This window comes from Chrysochloris asiatica, unplaced genomic scaffold, assembly GCF_000296735.1.
Source record: "Chrysochloris asiatica unplaced genomic scaffold, ChrAsi1.0 scaffold00009, whole genome shotgun sequence".
NCBI lineage: Eukaryota > Metazoa > Chordata > Mammalia > Afrosoricida > Chrysochloridae > Chrysochloris > Chrysochloris asiatica.
In genome coordinates this window covers 2,811,647-2,820,698 of record NW_006408527.1, presented here as the reverse complement: position 1 = coordinate 2,820,698, position 9,052 = coordinate 2,811,647, and positions in this window count along the sequence as shown.

Sequence of the window (9,052 nt, the reverse complement as noted above, 5' to 3'; positions counted from 1 at the left end):
GCACACCTTTCTTAATTTTAAACCATTCAGTGTTCCCATGTTCTGTTCAAACAACTGCCTCTTGGTCCAGGTACAGATTCCTCAGGAGCACAATTAAGTGTTCAGGAAGATTAATAATTCACAATGTTGTCCATAGTTTGTCATAATCCACACAATTGAAAGCTTTTGTGTAGTCAATAAATCACAGGTTAGCATACACACACATGAATACACACATATACACACATAGAAACCCTGTATAGGATTTCTGAGGTGGGTTTGAACTGCCAATCTTGTAGTTTGTAGTCAAGTGCTGATCCTACAGTATAGCACTGCTGAGTGCGTATTGCATATCAGACTTTAAAATAGTTAGCTATTTGTTACAGCAATCTCTTTTTAAGAATGAAAAGATGCAGGTAGCAGATCCCAGTGCCTGGGCTCCCAATTAACTCCTCCTAATGCCTGTATCAAGGAGCTCTGGTAGCGTAGTGGTTACGAATTGGGCTGCGAACCTTAAGGTCAGCAGTTCGAAACTACCAGCTGTTCCGCGGGAGAAAGAGGAGTCTTTCTGCTCCGGTAAAGATTTACAGCCTTGGAAACCCTGTATAGGGTTGCTATGAGTTAGAACCGACTTCACGACACTCAACAACAATGCCTGTGCCAGGTGCTTCAACAGAATCTAAGGAAATGAGGACTAGAAGACACACCTCTCACTTCATCACCCCCGTCCTCTTTCATTGGTCCTTCCCACAACCAAAACTCATCCTCCTGTTGCCTGTAAGTCCTCCTGTTTGTTATTCCAGGAGTCCTGGTGTGGCGCTGTGGGTTAATGCACCAGACTGCAAAGCTGTTTGAACTTCAAGGTCTGCGGTTTAAGATCATTAGTTGCTTCTCGGAAACCCTATACAGGGTCACTATGGGTCAGAACCGACTTGACGGCACTTAACAATTAGTAATTCCAAGTAAACAACGTGGTGGGGTTCACCTGCAGAATGGGGGTGGGGCAGAGAAGTGATGCCTGTCCGCACCGTCTTTGGTCCACCGTTCAGTTAGCCCAAAATGCCTGCCCTGCATCCCCAGGGAATGCGTAAGAAGTTAAAAATAACATAGGAGTACTAAGAATTTCTTTAAGAAATTGAATGAATAGCACAGAGCTGCTTATTGGGTTGGTAACAGGATAATATTTCCTGAAGTTTAGCCAAATGATTGTTTTATTGGAAGACAATTGTGGCGTAGGCTGTTATCTTGGTGACCTGGGATTCTGTGAGGATGGGAGTAGTTGAAGGGGATGGAATGGTGTCAGTCATGGCTCTCTGTGAGTGTGTGTAAGATGCCCCAGGCATGCCCTCGACCATGAGGTCTGGCACTAGTCTTCCTGTGAGTCTGGTAATGTGTCTTGTTTTGCTGTAGTTGTGCCTTCACCATTATCTCTGTTGTTCGTAGGTCCTGTCAAATAATTTCTGACTGATAGCAACCCTAAGCACAACAGAATGAAACACTGCCTGGTCCTGTGCCATCCTCACAATTACTGTTATGTTTGAGCCTAATGCTGCTGCCATTGTGTCAAAGCATCTCTTTGTGGGGATTCCTCTTTTTCATTGTCCTTTCCCTTTACCAAGTATGATGTCTTTCTCTAGGTAGTTATCCCTCCTGACAACATGTCCAAAATATCGGAGATGAAGCTCCCCATCCTGGCATCTCACGAGTATTCTGGCTTCACTTCAAGACAGTTTTGTTTTTCTGGCTGTCCATGGTAAATTTAATAATGTTTTCCAGTGCTGTAATTATTCTATGGTGTTCCTTATTCATTTACCAGCATTGACATGCTTAAGAGGTGACTGAAAATACCATGACTTGGGTCAGGCACACCTTAGTTCTCAACCTGACGTTTTTGCTCTTGAACACTTTAGAGAGGTCTTTTGCAGCAGATTTGCCTAATACAGTACATCTTTTAATATCTTCACTGCTGCTTCTGTGAGTGTTGTGAATCCAAGCAAAATGAAGTCTTTGACAACTTCAGTCTCTTCTTCATTTATCATGATGTTATTTATTGGTCCAGTTGTGAGGACTTTGGTTTTCTTTATGTTGAGGTGCAACCCATACTGAAGTTTGTAGTCTTTGATCTTCAAGTCATCTTTGGATCTTTATCAGTATTTTAAATCCTCTTTGTTTTCAGCAAAGCAAGCTTGTGTCTTCCACGTATCACAGGTTGTGAATGAGTCTTCCTCCAATCCTGATGTCACATTCTTCATATGATCCAGCCTCCCAGATTCTTTGTTTAGCATACAGTTTGAATAAGTATGGTGGAAGTATACAACCCTGGTGCACACCTATCTTGATTTAAAACCATTCGGTATTCCCTTGTTTTGTCTTAACGACTGCCTGTTAGTCTAGGTACAGGTTTCTCATGAGCGCAGTTAAGTTCTGGAATAACCATTCTTTGCACTATTATTCATAGTTTGTTATGATCCACAAAGTTGAAAAGCCTTTGCATAGTCATAAAGAACAAGTAAATATCTTTCTGGTATTCACTGTTTTCAGTCAAAATCCATCTGAGGTCAACAACGATATCTCTATTTCCATGTTCTTTTCTTAAGCCTTTGCAACAAAGCACAGCTAAACACTGTAACCTCTAGACCTATGTACTTTGGAGGTACTGGTCACCATAAAGAATCTTTGTGTATATATATAGCGCTATAAGGTACAGTGGTTCAGTTTTCTTCTGCCAACAAAGTTCAGTTGTTTATGCCCACCAGTCACTCAGAGGGAAAGTTTTGGCAGTCTGCTTCCCGAAAGAGTCCATGTTGTTGTTGTAGTTAAGTGCCGTCGAGTCAGTTCCGACCCATAGCGACCCTGTACAGGGTTTCCAAGGGTATAAATCTTTACGGGAGTAGAAAGAGTCCATAAAGCCATGGAAATCATTGGGGCAGTTCTACTTTGTAGAATAGGGTGTGGATGAGTCGGAATCCACTAGACAGCATTGTGTTTGGTTTAAGGGTTAGGTCACACAATCCATTTGTGAGATATTTAAGATAAGAGGTTCTGTTCATTCAATCCTTGACCTGTTTGGTCCAACAAATTTTTTTTTTTTTTTTTTTACTTAGGAATAAAAGCATGTAACAGGATACTGATGTTCCTTCTTCCTTTTCTTTCTATTTTTTCAACATACATCCTATTTTCATTCTCTTATATCTTATCTTCCATTTCGGTGTTCTTTAAATACTCTATAAAAAACACATTATTTGATAGGAGTAAATAGTTAAATCGAATAAACGGATTAGAGTCTGTCTACATAGTTTTTAAATTCCTCTTTCTGTATGTACATGGAAACAGAAATTCTTTCTTTACTGAAATACTCTAGAATTATAGTATCATCTGAAATTCTCAATCAGAGAAGCAAATGTTCTCTGTCTACCAGGAAATGAATTGCAGACATAATTTCTTGAAACAGATTCCCTGACGGGTATGTAAAAAATACTTTCTTTTCACTGTCGACAAAAACTCAGCCTGACTAGGGTACATTGGGTGACTATTAAATGGATCATTCTAAACTTGATTTCTTAGTCTAGTTGTAGCTACATAAGGATACATAAATTATTCTGGTTTGAGTGTTGACATCTGCTAGTAAATAAAGAAAATTAGTATTATTTTTTATATATGGCTATGTTTTTAGGTCTGAATAAGATAAAAGAACCATGATGAGATACATAAATAAATATTTGTTAACTGAGCTAGATTTAGGTAAATAATCATGAATAATTTGTCTTGATATAGTCAAGGGTAACTCTTTATTTAAAATATGATATGAAACTGGCTTTTCCATAATTCTCATGGCAGTCTTTTTCAGACATCACTCTGCAGTAATAACTGTTGTGATAGGTAGTAAACATGGAGTCAGTTTTGACTCATGGCAACCCCATATGTTACAGAGCAGAACTATACCATAGGGTTTTTAGGGCTGTAATCTTAATGGTTCTGGTAGCATAGTGGTTATGAATTGGGCTGCGAACCTTAAGGTCAGCCGTTTGAAACTACCAGCTGTTCCGTGGGAGAAAGACGAGGCTTTCTGCTCTAATAAAGATTTACAGCCTTGGAAACCCTGTACAGGGTCACTATGAGTCAGAACTGACTCCACAGCACATAACAACAACAAACAACATCTTAGTGGAGGAGTCTTAGTATGGTGCTGTAGGATAAGCACTGCACCTCAAGGTTGGTGGTTCAAACTAACCAGCCGTTCTTCAGAAACACTATACAGGCTTGCTATGAGTTGGAACTGATTCAATGGCACTAACAACTACAAATCTTAATGGAGGAGTCCTGGTGTGGTACTGTAGGATAAGCACTAGACTGCTGGCTGAAAGGTTGGTGGTTCATATCCACCAGCTGCTCCCTGCAAATCATATACAGGATTGCCATGAGTCAGAACTGACACAACTGTACTTAACAACAACAAACTTAATGGAAGAAGTGCTGGTAATTCATTATTGGAAACCTTATGGTTCTGATGGTTCTACTCATCAAAAAATGAATAATGAAATACATCTTTTAATTTCTTAAATGTTGATTTACGTAAGTTCCTAAAACTTCCCTTTAGTCTTTTTGAAATACACATACATGATCTGGAAGATCTTCTCCAGTCCTTAGGCCCATTCCTGTAAAGTCTTGTTCAAGACATTTACACACTTAGATAATTTCCATTGCTAAATCTTTGAAGTCTCTCTGTACTACCCAATTACAAACTTAATATAGACTATCCTGTTCCCCAAATGTTCCTACAATGTACTTCCCCCCGCTTTGTGTACTTTTGTGGGTGTGTTTTTATTATGAATTATGTGTTCTTTTACATGGGTGAACATTAGCTTTATCTTCATCTTATCATATTGTTTAATTGCAATGATCACAATCCCCCGCATGCATCATCAAACACCCAAAGGGTACACCCCACACGACTGCCCCCCAGCCACCAGCACACAACCCCTCTTCCTACCTGAGTCTAGAGTCCACAGCTGCTCCTTCTGTCCAAGTCATTGTCTCTGCCTCCATCCCTGGTGTCACTGCCTCTCCAGACAGGGTCTCGCACATCGCTTTTCTCCCTTGATGGTCCTAGGGACCTCCAGTCCTGGGCTGCAAAATCAATCACTCGCCTCCTCTTGTCTAAAAACACCTACCTCTATATTTCCTACTCTCTCAGTCAGTCCTGATGGCAGTTATTCACTATTGTACCACAAGAGCCTTATCCCCATTTCCTTTTGCCAGCCAGGTCCCCACAGAATGAAACTCATTCAGTGGAGATTCTACTTTCCCCTGCCCTGTCTGGAACTGGGCTCCCTCTTGAAAGCTTGTAAGCAAGTCACTTCTTGGCTTTACATTGTTGTTGTTGTTAAGTACTGTGGAGTTGGTTCTGACTCATATTGACCCTGCACAGGGTTTCTGAGGCTGTAAATCTTTATGGGAGCAGAACGCCTCATCTTTCTCCCATGGAAGGGTAGTTTAGAACTGCCGACCTTGAGGTTAGCAGCCTATTCGTAACCACTATGCAAGCCATGGTATTTTCAATAACCTAATATGGATGTGAAAGCTGGACAGTGAATAAGGAAGATCATAGAAGAATTGATGCCTTTGAGTTGTGGTGTTGGAGGAGAATACTGAAAGTGCCATGGGCTGCCAAAAGAACCAATAGGTCTGTTTTGGAAGAAGTGCAGCCAGAGTGCTCCTTGGAGGCCAAGATGGCTAGGCTTCGTCTCTCATACTTTGGACATATTGTCCGGTGAGAACAGTTTCTGGAGAAGGATGTCATGCTGGGAAAGGTGGAGGGTCAGAGAAAAAGAGGAAGACCCCTAACGAGATGGATTGGCCAGGTGGCATCATTGATGGACTCAGGTGTGGCAATGGTAGCGAGGTTGGCTCAGGATCGGACATTGTTTCGTTCTGCTGTTCATGGGGTTGCTATGAGTCGGTTCTGACTCGATGGCACCTGACGACAACAACAACAACAACAACAATGCTACCAGAGTTGCCTCCCCACCCATTTTGAATAGCCAATGTCTAAGTTGCCCATCCCTGTCAACCCTGTGTACCAAGGGGGTGGGTGCGATCCTCGCTGTAAAGATTTGTTCCCTTTTTTGAACTTCTACATCTACAAGTAAAGGAGCTCTGGTAGCGTAGTGGTTACGAATTGGGCTGCGAACCTTAAGGTCAGCGGTTCGAAACTACCAGCCGCTCCGCGGGAGAAAGATGAGGCTTTCTACTCCCGTAAAGATTTACACCCTCGGAAACCCTGTACAGGGTCGCTATGGGTTGGAACCGACTTGAAGGCACTTAACAACAACAACATCTACAAGTATAGGTAAAGTTCATCAAATTGTAGCAGGTTACTCTTTATTCCTCCCCTTTTCTTTCTTCTTCTAGTCGAATTCTGATCATCCAGCCATCAAAGCCAGGTCAGGTGGGTACTATCTTCAAGTATGGGTGTTCTTGTGCATCTCCCCTCATTTGTTATCAGCTGAATGCTTCACTCTCTGCTCTAGTCCTCTGTGGCCATGTCACTGCATCTGGGCCCAGAAGTCCTCAGGTCTTGCCATATTGCTTGCCATCCAGGTTTCCACCTGGGTTCACAGGGGTCTATTGAATGTGGTCAGACTTAGCTCACAACTTCATTGCTGTTTTTCCCCATCTTCCCCTTATCGGTGATCAATGTGGTCACAAGCCAGACCACCTGCCTGCTCATGTATTCCCCTTGAGTCTTAGTATTAGAAGGGAGTTTTGCTCTGAGGGGTCCCTAACCACTTGTCTTGATGACTCCCAAGTGAACAGCTTACTTGTCCTTGTAGTAATTGATCAGACTGCCGTTATTTTTTTTGGATGTATCCTGCTGGCCTTTCTTTCATGAAGTATCTTCTGTTCTTCTAGAACAAGGCTGATGGGAGAACAGTATTAGGAATTTTTCCATTGTCCTCTATATTCTGGAATAATTTGAGTAGAATTAGTGACAACTCTTCACTGAATGTCTGGTAGAACTCAGCAGTGAAGCCATCTGGACCTGGACTTCTTTTGGTTGGGTGATTTTTGATGACCTGATCAATTTCTTCTTTAGGTATGGGTCTGTTCAAGTCTTCTACTTCACTCTGTGTGAGTTTAGGTAGGTCGTGTTTTTCTAAAAATATATCCATCTCTTCTAAGTTTTCAAATTTGTTGGAGTACAACTCTTCATAGTATTCTGTTATTATGCTTTGGTTCCATTGTGACATTGTCTATGTGGTTTCTAATGCATGTTATTTGTGTCTTATCCCTCTTTTCTTTTCTTAGGATTGCCAATAGCTTGTGAGTTTTATTAATCCTTTCAAAGAACCATCTTCTTGTCCTGTAGATTGTTTCTGTAATTTTTCTGTTTCCTATCTCATTTATTTCTACTCTGATCTTTATTATTTCTTTTCTGTTGGTGACTGTAGGTTTCCTCTGTTGGTCTGTTTCTAGTTGCTGGAGATGCTGTGTTAATGTGTTAATTTTGATTCTTTCTTGTTTTGGGATGTATGCATTTATCACAATAAATTATCCTCTCGGCACAGCTTTTGCCATGTCCCAAAGATTTTTTTTTTTTCCTGATTTGTTTCTAGGAACTTTTTGAATTCATGTTTAATTTCTTCTATTATCCAGTCACTCTTCAGCAGGGTGTTATTCAGTCTCCATGTATTAAACTTTATTTCCTTGGTATTCTTATTATTGATTTATAACTTTATAGCATTGTGGTCTGAAAAGATGCTTTGTAGTATTTTGATGTTTGTAAAATTATGGAGGCTTCTTTTGTGACCTAACACATTGTCAATTCTAGAGAATGTTCCATGTGCACTGGAAAACAATATATATTGTGCTGTTATTGAGTTGAATGCTCTGTATACGTCTATGAGGTCAAGTTGGTTGATTGTGCTGTTTAGTTTTTCTGTGTCTTTGTCAAGTTTCTTTCTGGTTGTTCTGTCCCTTTTTGAAAGTGGTATATTAAAATCCCAGTATAATTGTAGATTCATTTATTTCTTTCTTTAATTCTAGTAGGGTTTGCTTTATATATCTTGGTGCTCCTTCATTTGGAACATAGATGTTAATTAAGGTTATGTCATCTTGCTCAATTGATTCTGTAATCATAAGATAGTGTCCTTCTTTATCTCTTATGCTGGTTTTTGCCTTAAATTTTATTTTATCAGAGATTAGTATTCTCACTCCTGCTTTTTATTTTTTTTTATTTTATTGCAGTTAGCTTGGTATATTTGTTTCCATCCTTTAACTTTTAGTTTCTTTTTGTCTTTGTGTGTAAGGTATGTCTCTTGCAGGCAGCATATTGAAGGGTCTTGTTTTTCTTATCCATTCAGTCACTCTCTGTCTCTTCACTGAAGCATTTAATCCATTGTCATTCAGTGTAATTATCGATAGGTATGGATTAAATGCTGTCATTAAAAATATGGAAAGCTTCAGGAATTTGCGTGTCACCCTTTTGCAGAGGCTATGCTAATCTTCTCTGTATCAATCCAATTTTAGTATTTGTGCTGCTGAAGCGAGCACTACAATGAACTTTTTTTTTTTTTAACTTTTATTTGCATTTAATTTAAGCTTGATTTACTCCTGATCCATAAATTTTTATTTCTTCTGTTTCTTCTGAGGTATCTTTTTCTTTTGTGCAATCTCCTCTTCTGGTTTAGGAACAATTTGTTTCTTTTCAGTGAGGATCATCTCAATGTTGCAGGGGGAGCTCATGTAGGGGCTGATCCGACCATGAGCTCTGTAAAGTTCAACGGCACATTTTGGGGGCTTTGTTGACCTGGATATGCTCAATGACCAGAGAATCCACATCTAAACCCTGAAATTCAGCATTGCTCTCTGCATTTTTAAGCATGTGCAGCAAACATTCAGTGCTCTTTTAGGGCCATCGACCCTGTGTCCAACCCCACTGTTTGGCCTGGGCCCACCTACCACCGCCACCATTGTAACATCAGAATGGTACACATTGCTTCTGCAAAGTGACATCTTTAAGATACTTGGTGGCTTTCCAAATATGCATATCGTTGGTGGCCTGGGCAGTCTC